The sequence below is a fragment of the Nerophis lumbriciformis genome, linkage group LG37, assembly GCF_033978685.3.
Source record: "Nerophis lumbriciformis linkage group LG37, RoL_Nlum_v2.1, whole genome shotgun sequence".
Taxonomy (NCBI): domain Eukaryota; kingdom Metazoa; phylum Chordata; class Actinopteri; order Syngnathiformes; family Syngnathidae; genus Nerophis; species Nerophis lumbriciformis.
The window spans coordinates 6,541,620-6,560,947 of record NC_084584.2 but is presented as its reverse complement, the minus strand read 5'-3'; the positions used below and the strand labels follow the sequence as shown (position 1 = coordinate 6,560,947).

Here is a 19,328-nt window from a genome sequence, read left to right as displayed (position 1 = left end):
CCTACATAGAGGTTTTTGTTTCATGTCTCTACAACATTCGTACTGGGAGTTATAAGCAGTTTTCTTTCTAGGGGGGGGCGCTAGAGCGCAATTTTGAGTTTTGGGGTTCGGTTTTTTTTAAATTAAAAGATAATTTTCGCAGGTCCTGATGTGTGGGTCAAATATGGTGAGTTTTGAAGCATGTTAAGTGGGTCAAATTAGTGCTCAAAGAGGCGGCGGAATAATAATAAAACCTTAGAAAAACAATAGGTCCTTATGTCCCATTGCAAAAGGACTCCCGTTGGGATTCCTTTTTACAATGGGCCATGCGGGCCCTAACTATATTGACGGTTCTTTCAGAGGACCGGAAGCACCATCTCTATTAACCAATAGGAAGAAAGCCCCGCCCATGCAAAAAATCTGACTTCCGCCTCGTGACGCACACACTCCCGCCACTTGCGCGTGCTCTGCTCTCCAAACAAACGTTATTTAAACTTCCTGACGACAACAACCGAGCTGAACCTTTTCCTAACTAACTTGACAGCCGCACTTCTTCATTCCCGACGAGTACACGGTGAGTAGCGAAATGTAGAAGAAAGTTCTGGGTTTTTAAAAAAAACAAAACGATTACGACTTGTATTTAGTCGGACGTTGAGAACTCGCCTAGGAACGGTGGCGATTTCAGATCCGGTGTGTTGCAAACATACTTTTACTTTGTTATCCAAACCGGAAATAAATGTGTTTGTTGATGTAACTTCCCCTGTGCGGCGCATTAATTGTTCACGTACAGTTTGTTAATCGATCGCGACGAGCATGTCTACATGGAGTCTACATCGGGACGAGACGCATCTAAAGTGGGCATTAAGCAAACCGGAGTCCGGCGGACTCATCATTGCTGCACTTTTTTACGCATTTTTTTTGATAATTTATCTGCAAAATTGTGCTGAAAATAAACATTTGGGATGCGTTCAACGTGACGTCATTGTTACATTTGCATAATCTGCAATGATTCTTTAATTTGTTTGATTTATTTTCTTAAAAAAAACAACTAAAATAATACAGGCGGACTCATCATTGCTGCACTTTTTTACGCATTTTTTTGATAATTTATCTGCAAAATTGTGCTGAAAATAAACATTTGGGATGCGGTCGACGTGACGTCATTGTGACATTTGCATAATCTGCAATGATTCTTTAATTTGTTTGATTTATTTTCTTTAAAAAAAAAAAAACTAAAATAATACAGGCGGACTCATCATTGCTGCACTTTTTTACGCATTTTTTTGATAATTTATCTGCAAAATTGTGCTGAAAATAAACATTTGGGATGTGGTCGACGTGACGTCATTGTTACATTTGCATAATCTGCAATGATTCTTTAATTTGTTTGATTTATTTTCTTTAAAAAAACCCAACTAAAATAATACAGGCGGACTCATCATTGCTGCACTTTTTTTACGCATTTTTTTGATAATTTATCTGCAAAATTGTGCTGAAAATAAACATTTGGGATGTGGTCGACGTGACGTCATTGTGACATTTGCATAATCTGCAATGATTATTTAATTTATTTGATTTATTTTCTTTAAAAAAAAAAACTAAAATAATACAGGCGGACTCATCATTGCTGCACTTTTTTACGCATTTTTTTGATAATTTATCTGCAAAATTGTGCTGAAAATAAACATTTGGGATGCGGTCAACGTGACGTCATTGTTACATTTGCATAATCTGCAATGATTCTTTAATTTGTTTGATTTATTTTCTTTAAAAAAACCAACTAAAATAATACAGGCGGACTCATGATTGCTGCACTTTTTTACGCATTTTTTTGATAATTTATCTGCAAAATTGTGCTGAAAATAAACATTTGGGATGCGGTCGACGTGACGTCATTGTGACATTTGCATAATCTGCAATGATTCTTTAATTTGTTTGATTTATTTTCTTTAAAAAAAACAACTAAAATAATACAGGCGGACTCATCATTGCTGCACTTTTTTACGCATTTTTTTGATAATTTATCTGCAAAATTGTGCTGAAAATAAACATTTGGGATGCGGTCAACGTGACGTCATTGTGACATTTGCATAATCTGCAATGATTCTTTAATTTGTTTGATTTATTTTCTTTAAAAAAAAAAAAACTAAAATAATACAGGCGGACTCATCATTGCTGCACTTTTTTACGCATTTTTTTGATAATTTATCTGCAAAATGGTGCTGAAAATAAACATTTGGGATGCGGTCGACGTGACGTCATTGTGACATTTGCATAATCTGCAATGATTCTTTAATTTGTTTGATTTATTTTCTTAAAAAAAAAAAAACTAAAATAATACAGGCGGACTCATCATTGCTGCACTTTTTTACGCATTTTTTTGATAATTTATCTGCAAAATTGTGCTGAAAATAAACATTTGGGATGTGGTCGACGTGACGTCATTTTAACATTTGCATAATCTGCAATGATTCTTTAATTTGTTTGATTTATTTTCTTAAAAAAAACAACTAAAATAATACAGGCGGACTCATCATTGCTGCACTTTTTTACGCATTTTTTAAAATAATTTATCTGCAAAATTGTGCTGAAAATAAACATTTGGGATGCGGTCAACGTGACGTCATTGTTACATTTGCATAATCTGCAATGATTCTTTAATTTGTTTGATTTATTTTCTTTAAAAAAACAAAACTAAAATAATACAGGCGAACTCATCATTGCTGCACTTTTTTACGCATTTTCTTGATAATTTATCTGCAAAATGGTGCTGAAAATAAACATTTGGGATGCGGTCAACGTGACGTCATTGTGACATTTGCATAATCTGCATAATTCTTTAATTTGTTTTATTTATTTTCTTGAAAAAAAACAACTAAAATAATACAGGCGGACTCATCATTGCTGCACTTTTTTACGCATTTTTTTGATAATTTATCTGCAAAATTGTGCTGAAAATAAACATTTGGGATGTGGTCGATGTGACGTCATTGTGACATTTGCATAATCTGCAATGATTCTTTAATTTGTTTGATTTATTTTCTTTAAAAAAAAAAACTAAAATAATACAGGCGGACTCATCATTGCTGCACTTTTTTTACGCATTTTTTTGATCATTTATCTGCAAAATTGTGCTGAAAATAAACATTTGGGATGCGGTCAACGTGACGTCATTGTGACATTTGCATAATCTGCAATGATTCTTTAATTTGTTTGATTTATTTTCTTTAAAAAAAACAAACTAAAATAATACAGGCGGACTCATCATTGCTGCACTTTTTTACGCATTTTTTTTGATAATTTATCTGCAAAATTGTGCTGAAAATAAACATTTGGGATGCGTTCAACGTGACGTCATTGTTACATTTGCATAATCTGCAATGATTCTTTAATTTGTTTGATTTATTTTCTTAAAAAAAACAACTAAAATAATACAGGCGGACTCATCATTGCTGCACTTTTTTACGCATTTTTTTGATAATTTATCTGCAAAATTGTGCTGAAAATAAACATTTGGGATGCGGTCGACGTGACGTCATTGTGACATTTGCATAATCTGCAATGATTCTTTAATTTGTTTGATTTATTTTCTTTAAAAAAAAAAAAACTAAAATAATACAGGCGGACTCATCATTGCTGCACTTTTTTACGCATTTTTTTGATAATTTATCTGCAAAATTGTGCTGAAAATAAACATTTGGGATGTGGTCGACGTGACGTCATTGTTACATTTGCATAATCTGCAATGATTCTTTAATTTGTTTGATTTATTTTCTTTAAAAAAACCCAACTAAAATAATACAGGCGGACTCATCATTGCTGCACTTTTTTTACGCATTTTTTTGATAATTTATCTGCAAAATTGTGCTGAAAATAAACATTTGGGATGTGGTCGACGTGACGTCATTGTGACATTTGCATAATCTGCAATGATTATTTAATTTATTTGATTTATTTTCTTTAAAAAAAAAAACTAAAATAATACAGGCGGACTCATCATTGCTGCACTTTTTTACGCATTTTTTTGATAATTTATCTGCAAAATTGTGCTGAAAATAAACATTTGGGATGCGGTCAACGTGACGTCATTGTTACATTTGCATAATCTGCAATGATTCTTTAATTTGTTTGATTTATTTTCTTTAAAAAAACCAACTAAAATAATACAGGCGGACTCATGATTGCTGCACTTTTTTACGCATTTTTTTGATAATTTATCTGCAAAATTGTGCTGAAAATAAACATTTGGGATGCGGTCGACGTGACGTCATTGTGACATTTGCATAATCTGCAATGATTCTTTAATTTGTTTGATTTATTTTCTTTAAAAAAAACAACTAAAATAATACAGGCGGACTCATCATTGCTGCACTTTTTTACGCATTTTTTTGATAATTTATCTGCAAAATTGTGCTGAAAATAAACATTTGGGATGCGGTCAACGTGACGTCATTGTGACATTTGCATAATCTGCAATGATTCTTTAATTTGTTTGATTTATTTTCTTTAAAAAAAAAAAAACTAAAATAATACAGGCGGACTCATCATTGCTGCACTTTTTTACGCATTTTTTTGATAATTTATCTGCAAAATGGTGCTGAAAATAAACATTTGGGATGCGGTCGACGTGACGTCATTGTGACATTTGCATAATCTGCAATGATTCTTTAATTTGTTTGATTTATTTTCTTAAAAAAAAAAAAACTAAAATAATACAGGCGGACTCATCATTGCTGCACTTTTTTACGCATTTTTTTGATAATTTATCTGCAAAATTGTGCTGAAAATAAACATTTGGGATGTGGTCGACGTGACGTCATTTTAACATTTGCATAATCTGCAATGATTCTTTAATTTGTTTGATTTATTTTCTTAAAAAAAACAACTAAAATAATACAGGCGGACTCATCATTGCTGCACTTTTTTACGCATTTTTTAAAATAATTTATCTGCAAAATTGTGCTGAAAATAAACATTTGGGATGCGGTCAACGTGACGTCATTGTTACATTTGCATAATCTGCAATGATTCTTTAATTTGTTTGATTTATTTTCTTTAAAAAAACAAAACTAAAATAATACAGGCGAACTCATCATTGCTGCACTTTTTTACGCATTTTCTTGATAATTTATCTGCAAAATGGTGCTGAAAATAAACATTTGGGATGCGGTCAACGTGACGTCATTGTGACATTTGCATAATCTGCATAATTCTTTAATTTGTTTTATTTATTTTCTTGAAAAAAAACAACTAAAATAATACAGGCGGACTCATCATTGCTGCACTTTTTTACGCATTTTTTTGATAATTTATCTGCAAAATTGTGCTGAAAATAAACATTTGGGATGTGGTCGATGTGACGTCATTGTGACATTTGCATAATCTGCAATGATTCTTTAATTTGTTTGATTTATTTTCTTTAAAAAAAACAACTAAAATAATACAGGCGGACTCATCATTGCTGCACTTTTTTTACGCATTTTTTTGATCATTTATCTGCAAAATTGTGCTGAAAATAAACATTTGGGATGCGGTCAACTTGACGTCATTGTGACATTTGCATAATCTGCAATGATTCTTTAATTTGTTTGATTTATTTTCTTTAAAAAAAACAAACTAAAATAATACAGGCGGACTCATCATTGCTGCACTTTTTTACGCATTTTTTTGATAATTTATCTGCAAAATGGTGCTGAAAATAAACATTTGGGATGTGGTCGACGTGACGTCATTGTGACATTTGCATAATCTGCAATGATTCTTTAATTTGTTTGATTTATTTTCTTTAAAAAAAAAAACTAAAATAATACAGGCGAACTCATCATTGCTGCACTTTTTTTACGCATTTTTTTTGATAATTTATCTGCAAAATTGTGCTGAAAATAAACATTTGGGATTTGGTCAACGTGACGTCATTGTGACATTTGCATAATCTGCAATGATTCTTTAATTTGTTTGATTTATTTTCTTAAAAAAAACAACTAAAATAATACAGGCGGACTCGTCATTGCTGCACTTTTTTACTCATTTTTTTTAATAATTTATCTGCAAAATGGTGCTGAAAATAAACATTTGGGATGCGGTCAACGTGACGTCATTGTGACATTTGCACAATCTGCAATGATTCTTTAATTTGTTTGATTTATTTTCTTAAAAAAAACAAACTAAAATAATACAGGCGGACTCGTCATTGCTGCACTTTTTTACTCATTTTTTTTGATAATTTATCTGCAAAATTGTGCTGAAAATAAACATTTGGGATGCGGTCAACGTGACGTCATTGTTACATTTGCATAATCTGCAATGATTATTTAATTTGTTTGATTTATTTTCTTTAAAAAAAAACAACTAAAATAATACAGGCGGACTCATCATTGCTGCACTTTTTTACGCATTTTTTTGATAATTTATCTGTAAAATGGTGCTGAAAATAAACATTTGGGATGTGGTCGACGTGACGTCATTGTGACATTTGCATAATCTGCAATGATTCTTTAATTTGTTTGATTTATTTTCTTTAAAAAAAAAACAACTAAAATAATACAGGCGGACTCATCATTGCTGCACTTTTTTACGCATTTTTTTGATAATTTATCTGCAAAATTGTGCTGAAAATAAACATTTGGGATGTGGTCGACGTGACGTCATTGTTACATTTGCATAATCTGCAATGATTCTTTAATTTGTTTGATTTATTTTCTTTAAAAAAAAAAACTAAAATAATACAGGCGAACTCATCATTGCTGCACTTTTTTTACGCATTTTTTTGGATAATTTATCTGCAAAATGGTGCTGAAAATAAACATTTGGGATTTGGTCAACGTGACGTCATTGTGACATTTGCATAATCTGCAATGATTCTTTAATTTGTTTGATTTATTTTCTTAAAAAAAACAACTAAAATAATACAGGCGGACTCGTCATTGCTGCACTTTTTTACTCATTTTTTTTGATAATTTATCTGCAAAATTGTGCTGAAAATAAACATTTGGGATGCGGTCAACGTGACGTCATTGTGACATTTGCACAATCTGCAATGATTCTTTAATTTGTTTGATTTATTTTCTTAAAAAAAACAAACTAAAATAATACAGGCGGACTCGTCATTGCTGCACTTTTTTACTCATTTTTTTTGATAATTTATCTGCAAAATTGTGCTGAAAATAAACATTTGGGATGCGGTCAACGTGACGTCATTGTGACATTTGCATAATCTGCAATGATTATTTAATTTGTTTGATTTATTTTCTTTAAAAAAAAACAACTAAAATAATACAGGCGGACTCATCATTGCTGCACTTTTTTTACGCATTTTTTTGATAATTTATCTGCAAAATTGTGCTGAAAATAAACATTTGGGATGCGGTCAACGTGACGTCATTGTGACATTTGCATAATCTGCAATGATTCTTTAATTTGTTTGATTTATTTTCTTTAAAAAAAACAACTAAAATAATACAGGCGGACTCATCATTGCTGCACTTTTTTTACGCATTTTTTTGATAATATATCTGCAAAATTGTGCTGAAAATAAACATTTGGGATGCGGTCGACGTGACGTCACTGTGACATTTGCATAATCTGCAATGATTCTTTAATTTGTTTGATTTATTTTCTTTAAAAAAAAAACAACTAAAATAATACAGACGGACTCATCATTGCTGCACTTTTTTACGCATTTTTTTGATAATTTATCTGCAAAATTGTGCTGAAAATAAACATTTGGGATGCGGTCAACATGACGTCATTGTTACATTTGCATAATCTGCAATGATTCTTTAATTTGTTTGATTTATTTTCTTAAAAAAAAACAACTAAAATAATACAGGCGGACTCATCATTGCTGCACTTTTTTACGCATTTTTTTGATAATTTATCTGCAAAATTGTGCTGAAAATAAACATTTGGGATGTGGTCGATGTGACGTCATTGTGACATTTGCATAATCTGCAATGATTCTTTAATTTGTTTGATTTATTTTCTTTAAAAAAAACAACTAAAATAATACAGGCGGACTCATCATTGCTGCACTTTTTTACGCATTTTTTTGATAATTTATCTGCAAAATTGTGCTGAAAATAAACATTTGGGATGTGGTCGATGTGACGTCATTGTGACATTTGCATAATCTGCAATGATTCTTTAATTTGTTTGATTTATTTTCTTAAAAAAAACAACTAAAATAATACAGGCGGACTCATTGCTGCAATTTTTTACGCATTTTTTTGATAATTTATCTGCAAAATTGTGCTGAAAATAAACATTTGGGATGTGGTCGACGTGACGTCATTGTGACATTTGCATAATCTGCAATGATTCTTTAATTTGTTTGATTTATTTTCTTAAAAAAAAACAACTAAAATAATACAGGCGGACTCATCATTGCTGCACTTTTTAAAGCATTTTTTTGATAATTTATCTGCAAAATTGTGCTGAAAATAAACATTTGGGATGCGGTCGACGTGACGTCATTGTGACATTTGCATAATCTGCAATGATTCTTTAATTTGTTTGATTTATTTTCTTTAAAAAAAAAAAAACTAAAATAATACAGGCGGACTCATCATTGCTGCACTTTTTTTACGCATTTTTTTGATAATTTATCTGCAAAATTGTGCTGAAAATAAACATTTGGGATGTGGTCGACGTGACGTCATTGTGACATTTGCATAATCTGCAATGATTCTTTAATTTGTTTGATTTATTTTCTTTAAAAAACAACAACTAAAATAATACAGACGGACTCATCATTGCTGCACTTTTTTTACGCATTTTTTTGATAATTTATCTGCAAAATTGTGCTGAAAATAAACATTTGGGATGCGGTCGACGTGACGTCATTGTGACATTTGCATAATCTGCAATGATTATTTAATTTGTTTGATTTATTTTCTTTAAAAAAAAAAAAACTAAAATAATACAGGCGGACTCATCATTGCTGCACTTTTTTTACGCATTTTTTTGATAATTTATCTGCAAAATTGTGCTGAAAATAAACATTTTGGATGCGGTCGACGTGACGTCATTGTGACATTTGCATAATCTGCAATGATTCTTTAATTTGTTTGATTTATTTTCTTTAAAAAACAACAACTAAAATAATACAGACGGACTCATCATTGCTGCACTTTTTTTACGCATTTTTTTGATAATTTATCTGCAAAATGGTGCTGAAAATAAACATTTGGGATGCGGTCGACGTGACGTCATTGTTACATTTGCATAATCTGCAATGATTATTTAATTTGTTTGATTTATTTTCTTTAAAAAACAACAACTAAAATAATACAGACGGACTCATCATTGCTGCACTTTTTTACGCATTTTTTTGATAATTTATCTGCAAAATGGTGCTGAAAATAAACATTTGGGATGTGGTCGACGTGACGTCATTGTTACATTTGCATAATCTGCAATGATTCTTTAATTTGTTTGATTTATTTTCTTTAAAAAAACAACTAAAATAATACAGACGGACTCATCATTGCTGCACTTTTTTTACGCATTTTTTTGATAATTTATCTGCAAAATGGTGCTGAAAATAAACATTTGGGATGTGGTCGACGTGACGTCATTGTGACATTTGCATAATCTGCAATGATTCTTTAATTTGTTTGATTTATTTTCTTTAAAAAAAACAACTAAAATAATACAGGCGGACTCATCATTGCTGCACTTTTTTACGCATTTTTTTGATAATTTATCTGCAAAATTGTGCTGAAAATAAACATTTGGGATGCGGTCAACGTGACGTCATTGTGACATTTGCATAATCTGCAATGATTATTTAATTTGTTTGATTTATTTTCTTTAAAAAAAATAAATAATAATAATACAGGCGGACTCATCATTGCTGCACTTTTTTACGCATTTTTTTTTATAATTTATCTGCAAAATTGTGCTGAAAATAAACATTTGGGATGTGGTCGACGTGACGTCATTGTGACATTTGCACAATCTGCAATGATTCTTTAATTTGTTTTATTTATTTTCTTTAAAAAAAACAACTAAAATAATACAGGCGGACTCATCATTGCTGCACTTTTTTACGCATTTTTTTGATAATTTATCTGCAAAATGGTGCTGAAAATAAACATTTGGGATGCGGTCGACGTGACGTCATTGTGACATTTGCATAATCTGCAATGATTCTTTAATTTGTTTGATTTATTTTCTTTAAAAAAAACAACTAAAATAATACAGGCGGACTCATCATTGCTGCACTTTTTTTACGCATTTTTTTGATAATTTATCTGCAAAATTGTGCTGAAAATAAACATTTGGGATGCGGTCAACGTGACGTCATTGTGACATTTGCATAATCTGCAATGATTCTTTAATTTGTTTGATTTATTTTCTTTAAAAAAAAAAACTAAAATAATACAGGCGGACTCGTCATTGCTGCACTTTTTTACGCATTTTTAAAATAATTTATCTGCAAAATTGTGCTGAAAATAAACATTTGGGATGCGGTCGACGTGACGTCATTGTGACATTTGCATAATCTGCAATGATTCTTTAATTTGTTTGATTTATTTTCTTTAAAAAAAACAACTAAAATAATACAGGCGGACTCATCATTGCTGCACTTTTTTTACGCATTTTTTTGATAATTTATCTGCAAAATTGTGCTGAAAATAAACATTTGGGATGTGGTCGACGTGATGTCATTGTGACATTTGCATAATCTGCAATGATTATTTAATTTGTTTGATTTATTTTCTTTAAAAAAAAAACAACTAAAATAATACAGACGGACTCATCATTGCTGCACTTTTTTACGCATTTTTTTTGATAATTTATATGCAAAATTGTGCTGAAAATAAACATTTGGGATGCGTTCAACGTGACGTCATTGTGACATTTGCATAATCTGCAATGATTCTTTAATTTGTTTTATTTATTTTCTTTAAAAAAAACAACTAAAATAATACAGGCGGACTCATCATTGCTGCACTTTTTTACGCATTTTTTTGATAATTTATCTGCAAAATTGTGCTGAAAATAAACATTTGGGATGTGGTCGACGTGACGTCATTGTGACATTTGCATAATCTGCAATGATTCTTTAATTTGTTTGATTTATTTTCTTAAAAAAAAACAACTAAAATAATACAGGCGGACTCATCATTGCTGCACTTTTTTACGCATTTTTTTGATAATTTATCTGCAAAATTGTGCTGAAAATAAACATTTGGGATGTGGTCAACGTGACGTCATTGTGACATTTGCATAATCTGCAATGATTATTTAATTTGTTTGATTTATTTTCTTTAAAAAAAAAAAAACTAAAATAATACAGGCGGACTCGTCATTGCTGTACTTTTCTACGCATTTTTTTGATAATTTATCTGCAAAATTGTGCTGAAAATAAACATTTGGGATGCGGTCAACGTGACGTCATTGTGACATTTGCATAATCTGCAATGATTCTTTAATTTGTTTGATTTATTTTCTTTAAAAAAAAAAAACTAAAATAATACAGGCGGACTCATCATTGCTGCACTTTTTTTACGCATTTTTTTGATAATTTATCTGCAAAATTGTGCTGAAAATAAACATTTGGGATGCGGTCAACGTGACGTCATTGTGACATTTGCATAATCTGCAATGATTATTTAATTTGTTTGATTTATTTTCTTTAAAAAAAACAACTAAAATAATACAGGCGGACTCATCATTGCTGCACTTTTTTACGCATTTTTTTGATAATTTATCTGCAAAATGGTGCTGAAAATAAACATTTGGGATGCGGTCGACGTGACGTCATTGTGACATTTGCATAATCTGCAATGATTCTTTAATTTGTTTGATTTATTTTCTTTAAAAAAAACAACTAAAATAATACAGGCGGACTCATCATTGCTGCACTTTTTTTACGCATTTTTTTGATAATATATCTGCAAAATTGTGCTGAAAATAAACATTTGGGATGCGGTCGACGTGACGTCACTGTGACATTTGCATAATCTGCAATGATTCTTTAATTTGTTTGATTTATTTTCTTTAAAAAAAAAAAACTAAAATAATACAGGCGGACTCATCATTGCTGCACTTTTTTACGCATTTTTTTGATAATTTATCTGCAAAATGGTGCTGAAAATAAACATTTGGGATGCGGTCAACATGACGTCATTGTTACATTTGCATAATCTGCAATGATTCTTTAATTTGTTTGATTTATTTTCTTAAAAAAAAACAACTAAAATAATACAGGCGGACTCATCATTGCTGCACTTTTTTACGCATTTTTTTGATAATTTATCTGCAAAATTGTGCTGAAAATAAACATTTGGGATGTGGTCGATGTGACGTCATTGTGACATTTGCATAATCTGCAATGATTCTTTAATTTGTTTGATTTATTTTCTTTAAAAAAAAAAACTAAAATAATACAGGCGGACTCGTCATTGCTGCACTTTTTTACGCATTTTTTTTGATAATTTATCTGCAAAATTGTGCTGAAAATAAACATTTGGGATGTGGTCGACGTGACATCATTGTGACATTTGCATAATCTGCAATGATTCTTTAATTTGTTTGATTTATTTTCTTTAAAAAACAACAACTAAAATAATACAGACGGACTCATCATTGCTGCACTTTTTTACGCATTTTTTTGATAATTTATCTGCAAAATGGTGCTGAAAATAAACATTTGGGATGCGGTCGACGTGACGTCATTGTGACATTTGCATAATCTGCAATGATTCTTTAATTTGTTTGATTTATTTTCTTTTTTTTTTTTAAAACTAAAATAATACAGGCGGACTCATCATTGCTGCACTTTTTTACGCATTTTTTTGATAATTTATCTGCAAAATTGTGCTGAAAATAAACATTTGGGATGCGGTCAACATGACGTCATTGTTACATTTGCATAATCTGCAATGATTCTTTAATTTGTTTGATTTATTTTCTTAAAAAAAAACAACTAAAATAATACAGGCGGACTCATCATTGCTGCACTTTTTTACGCATTTTTTTGATAATTTATCTGCAAAATTGTGCTGAAAATAAACATTTGGGATGTGGTCGATGTGACGTCATTGTGACATTTGCATAATCTGCAATGATTCTTTAATTTGTTTGATTTATTTTCTTAAAAAAAAAAAAACTAAAATAATACAGGCGGACTCATCATTGCTGCACTTTTTTTACGCATTTTTTTGATAATTTATCTGCAAAATTGTGCTGAAAATAAACATTTGGGATGTGGTCGACGTGACGTCATTGTGACATTTGCATAATCTGCAATGATTCTTTAATTTGTTTGATTTATTTTCTTTAAAAAACAACAACTAAAATAATACAGACGGACTCATCATTGCTGCACTTTTTTTACGCATTTTTTTGATAATTTATCTGCAAAATTGTGCTGAAAATAAACATTTGGGATGCGGTCGACGTGACGTCATTGTGACATTTGCATAATCTGCAATGATTATTTAATTTGTTTGATTTATTTTCTTTAAAAAAAAAAAACTAAAATAATACAGGCGGACTCATCATTGCTGCACTTTTTTACGCATTTTTTTGATAATTTATCTGCAAAATTGTGCTGAAAATAAACATTTTGGATGCGGTCGACGTGACGTCATTGTGACATTTGCATAATCTGCAATGATTCTTTAATTTGTTTGATTTATTTTCTTTAAAAAACAACAACTAAAATAATACAGACGGACTCATCATTGCTGCACTTTTTTTACGCATTTTTTTGATAATTTATCTGCAAAATGGTGCTGAAAATAAACATTTGGGATGCGGTCGACGTGACGTCATTGTTACATTTGCATAATCTGCAATGATTATTTAATTTGTTTGATTTATTTTCTTTAAAAAACAACAACTAAAATAATACAGGCGGACTCATCATTGCTGCACTTTTTTTACGCATTTTTTTGATAATTTATCTGCAAAATGGTGCTGAAAATAAACATTTGGGATGTGGTCGACGTGACGTCATTGTGACATTTGCATAATCTGCAATGATTCTTTAATTTGTTTGATTTATTTTCTTTAAAAAAAACAACTAAAATAATACAGGCGGACTCATCATTGCTGCACTTTTTTACGCATTTTTTTGATAATTTATCTGCAAAATTGTGCTGAAAATAAACATTTGGGATGCGGTCAACGTGACGTCATTGTGACATTTGCATAATCTGCAATGATTATTTAATTTGTTTGATTTATTTTCTTTAAAAAAAAAATAATAAAATAATACAGGCGGACTCATCATTGCTGCACTTTTTTACGCATTTTTTTTTATAATTTATCTGCAAAATTGTGCTGAAAATAAACATTTGGGATGTGGTCGACGTGACGTCATTGTGACATTTGCACAATCTGCAATGATTCTTTAATTTGTTTTATTTATTTTCTTTAAAAAAAACAACTAAAATAATACAGGCGGACTCATCATTGCTGCACTTTTTTACGCATTTTTTTGATAATTTATCTGCAAAATGGTGCTGAAAATAAACATTTGGGATGCGGTCGACGTGACGTCATTGTGACATTTGCATAATCTGCAATGATTCTTTAATTTGTTTGATTTATTTTCTTTAAAAAAAACAACTAAAATAATACAGGCGGACTCATCATTGCTGTACTTTTTTACGCATTTTTTTGATAATTTATCTGCAAAATTGTGCTGAAAATAACCATTTGGGATGTGGTCGACGTGACGTCATTGTGACATTTGCATAATCTGCAATGATTATTTAATTTGTTTGATTTATTTTCTTTAAAAAAAACAACTAAAATAATACAGACGGACTCATCATTGCTGCACTTTTTTTACGCATTTTTTTGATAATTTATCTGCAAAATTGTGCTGAAAATAAACATTTGGGATGCGGTCGACGTGACGTCATTGTTACATTTGCATAATCTGCAATGATTCTTTAATTTGTTTGATTTATTTTCTTTAAAAAAAAAAACTAAAATAATACAGGCGGACTCGTCATTGCTGCACTTTTTTACGCATTTTTTTTGATAATTTATCTGCAAAATTGTGCTGAAAATAAACATTTGGGATGTGGTCAACGTGACGTCATTGTAACATTTGCATAATCTGCAATGATTCTTTAATTTGTTTGATTTATTTTCTTTAAAAAAAAAAACTAAAATAATACAGGCGGACTCGTCATTGCTGCACTTTTTTACGCATTTTTTTTGATAATTTATCTGCAAAATTGTGCTGAAAATAAACATTTGGGATGTGGTCGACGTGACATCATTGTGACATTTGCATAATCTGCAATGATTCTTTAATTTGTTTGATTTATTTTCTTTAAAAAACAACAACTAAAATAATACAGACGGACTCATCATTGCTGCACTTTTTTACGCATTTTTTTGATAATTTATCTGCAAAATGGTGCTGAAAATAAACATTTGGGATGCGGTCGACGTGACGTCATTGTGACATTTGCATAATCTGCAATGATTCTTTAATTTGTTTGATTTATTTTCTTTTTTTTTTTTAAAACTAAAATAATACAGGCGGACTCATCATTGCTGCACTTTTTTACGCATTTTTTTGATAATTTATCTGCAAAATTGTGCTGAAAATAAACATTTGGGATGCGGTCGACGTGACGTCATTGTGACATTTGCATAATCTGCAATGATTCTTTAATTTGTTTGATTTATTTTCTTTAAAAAAAACAAAATAATACAGGCGGACTCATCATTGCTGCACTTTTTTACGCATTTTTTTTGATAATTTATCTGCAAAATTGTGCTGAAAATAAACATTTGGGATGTGGTCGACGTGACGTCATTGTGACATTTGCATAATCTGCATAATTCTTTAATTTGTTTTATTTATTTTCTTGAAAAAAAACAACTAAAATAATACAGGCGGACTCATCATTGCTGCACTTTTTTACGCATTTTTTTGATAATTTATCTGCAAAATTGTGCTGAAAATAAACATTTGGGATGTGGTCGACGTGACGTCATTGTGACATTTGCATAATCTGCAATGACGCATTTATTTTCTTTAAATGTTTTTATTTTCTTTAAAAAATAATATTAATACAATTATTATTATTAATACAATTAATAATAATATTTAAAAACAAATCGGTGTTTTATTTAATATTAACATTGTAACCGAGGGTTTATATCTATCGCCTATACCGGGGGTCGGCAACCCGCGGCTCTAAAGCCGCATGCGGCTCTTTAGCGCCGCCCTAGTGGCTCTCTGGAGCTTTTTCTAAAATGTATGAAAAATGGAAAAAAATGAAGGGAAAAAAATCTATTTTTTGTTTTAATATGGTTTCTGTAGGAGGACAAACATGACACAAACCTCCATAATTGTTATAAAGCACACTGTTTATATTCAACATTAGGGATGTCCGATAATGGCTTTTTGCCGATATTCCAATATTGTCCAACTCTTTAATTACCGATACCGATATATACAGTCGTGGAATTAACACATTATTATGCCTAATTTGGACAACCAGGTATGGTGAAGATAAGGCCTTTTTTTTTTAAATATTATAAAATAAGATAAATAAATTAAAAACATTTTCTTGAATAAAAAAGAAAGTAAAACAATATAAAAACAGTTACATAGAAACTAGTAATTAATGAAAATAAAATGAAGTGTTACAGGTTAGTACTATTAGTGGACCAATCATGTGTGCTTACGGACTGTATCCCTTGCAGACTGTATTGATATATATTGATATATAATGTAGGAACCTACCAGAATATTAATAACAGAAAGAAACAACCCCTTTGTGCGAATGAGTGTGAATGGGGGGGGAGGTTTTTTGGGTTGGTGCACTAATTGTAAGTGTATCTTGTGTTTTTTATGTTGATTTAATCAAATTAAAAAACGATACCGATAACAAAAAAACGATACCGATATTTTCCGATATTACATTTTAAAGCATTTATCGGCCGATAATATAGGTATCGTTTTTTTTATTATCGGTATCGTTTATTTTATTTTTTTTTATTAAATCAACATAAAAAACATCTCTATTAAACATGCTTCACTGATTCGAGTATTTGGCGAGCGCCGTTTTTTCCTACTAATTTTGGCGGTCCTTGAACTCACCGTAGTTTGTTTACATGTACAACTTTCTCCGACTTTCGAGGACGTGTTTTATGCCTCTCCTTTTTCTGTCTCATTCTGTCCACCAAACTTTTAACGTTGTGCGTGAATGCACAAAGGTGAGTTTTGTTGATGTTATTGACTTGCGTGGAGTGACCATATTTGGTCACTGCAAGCTAATCGATGCTAACATGCTATTTAGGCTAGCTATATGTACATATTGCATCATTATGCCTCATTTGTAGCTATATTTGAGGTCTTTTAGTTTCCTTTAAGTCCTCTTAATTCAATTTATATCTCATGACACACTATCTGTATGTAATATGGCTTTTAATTTTTTGCGGCTCCAGACAGATTTGTTTTTGTATTTTTGGTCCAATATGGCTCTTTCAACATTTTGGGTTGCCGACCCCTGGTCTATACTGTATAAAACTACAAAATAACACGGAGGCTCCAGTTTTACACGATGGACCACTTTATTCCATTTGCTTCCAAAACTCCACCACTTCCGCTCTTAGCGCCTTCAAAATAAGAGCTCAAGGCATGTACTGCATGACAGCTTATAACATGAATTTAACATCACAATGAGGCAAGTCCATAAAAATAGGTTGCAACATATATTTTCCCCTATATTATATCGTATAGTTTTATTTTTCTATTGTTACAGCAACACAATGCAAAAAAAAGTTGTCACAGGGGCATTTTTACCACATTTTAACAACACTCAGTAAAGGTTTGGGAACTGAGGAGACACAGTTTTGAAGTGGAATTCTTTCCCATTCTTGCTTGATGTACAGCTTAAGTTGTTCAACAGTCCGGGGGTCTCCGTTGTGCTATTTTAGGCTTCATAATGCGCCACACATTTTCAACGGGAGACAGGTCTGGACTGTAGGCGGGCCAGTCTAGTACCCGTCACTCTTTTACTATGAAGCCACGCTGTTGTACCACGTGGCTTGGCATTATCTTGCTGAAATAAGCAGGGGCGTCCATGGTAACGTTGCTTGGATGGCAACAAAACCTGTATGTACCTTTCAGCATTAATGGCGCCTTCACAGATGTGTAAGTTACCCATGTCTTGGGCACTAATACACCCCCATACCATCACACATGCTGCCTTTTACACTTTGCGCCTAGAACAATCCGGATGGTTCTTTTCCTCTTTGGTCCGGAGGACACGACGTCCACAGCTTCCAAAAACAATTTGAAATGTGGACTCGTCAGACCACAGAACACTTTTCCACTTTGCATCAGTCCATCTTAAATGAAGCCGGCGGCGTTTCCGGGTGTTGTTGATAAATGGCTTTCTTGCACTTACAGATGTAGAGGCCAACTGTAGTTACTGACAGTGGGTTTTCTGAAGTGTTCCTGAGCCCCTGTGGTGATATCCTTTACACACCGATGTCACTTTTTGATGCAGTACCGCCTGAGGGATGGAAGGTCACGGGCTCAGCTGCTTACTTGCAGGGATTTCTCCAGATTCTCTGAACCTTTTGACGATATTACGGAGCGTAGATGGTGAAATCCCTAAATTCCTTGCAATAGCTGGTTGAGAAATGTTCTTAAGTTGCTTATTGTGCGATGTACTTTTCTAGAGACTTCATTAATTTTCGGGATTTTATTTCTTTATTTAAAACGGGGGTGTCAAAGTCGGATCCGGCCCGCGAATGAATGATCTACGGCCCCCGGGATGATATTTGATTAGTATTAGAAGCGGCCCACAGGCCACAGCCGCCTGCTGCTGTTTTGCACGCACCAATACTCCCATCAATGTTGGCGCTAGGAATTTTCAAAATGAGAGTTGTATTTTTGCCTCATTTTCCACTTCAAGCGTGAAGAATGCACTGCGGACCCGGTAAGTCCCGCAGAGAAAGAGATGATACAGTATTATCTGCTCACAGATAATACTACCTGGTGGTTATCTGAGCACAAAGCAGCGAGCCCTGGATAGTCCCACTCCTTAATGCTTCAGTCGCACGCAGGATTCTCACAGGAATGACTCAAAAGCACAACCTTACATACTATACTTGAATGCAAATTAGATTTTTGATTTTAATGAATCAAATAAGGGCAACCACGACAAGCCCGCACCCAGACGCATCTTTGGAATCACAAACACTTCTCCTCGTCACACCATACCAACATGTTAATTTGCATATCCCGTTCCTATTTTCAGATCAAAATTCAATCAAACTAGTTGATTGGCAACACTAAATTGGCCCTAGTGTGTGAATGTGAGTGTGAATGTTGTCTGTCTATCTGTGTTGGC

The 19,328-nt window shown here is 32.0% G+C and overlaps 1 protein-coding gene across 1 annotated transcript in view; it reads left to right on the top strand.

Moving 5' to 3' along the window:
• Positions 1 to 377: 377 nt before the first annotated feature.
• Positions 378 to 19,328, top strand: part of LOC133577200 (FH2 domain-containing protein 1-like) — a 41,481-nt gene continuing 22,530 nt past the window's right edge. The window contains exon 1 of the mRNA XM_061930833.2: positions 378 to 553. The gene's annotated coding sequence lies outside the window, so the exon portion shown is untranslated. The remainder of the gene's footprint in view (positions 554 to 19,328) is intronic.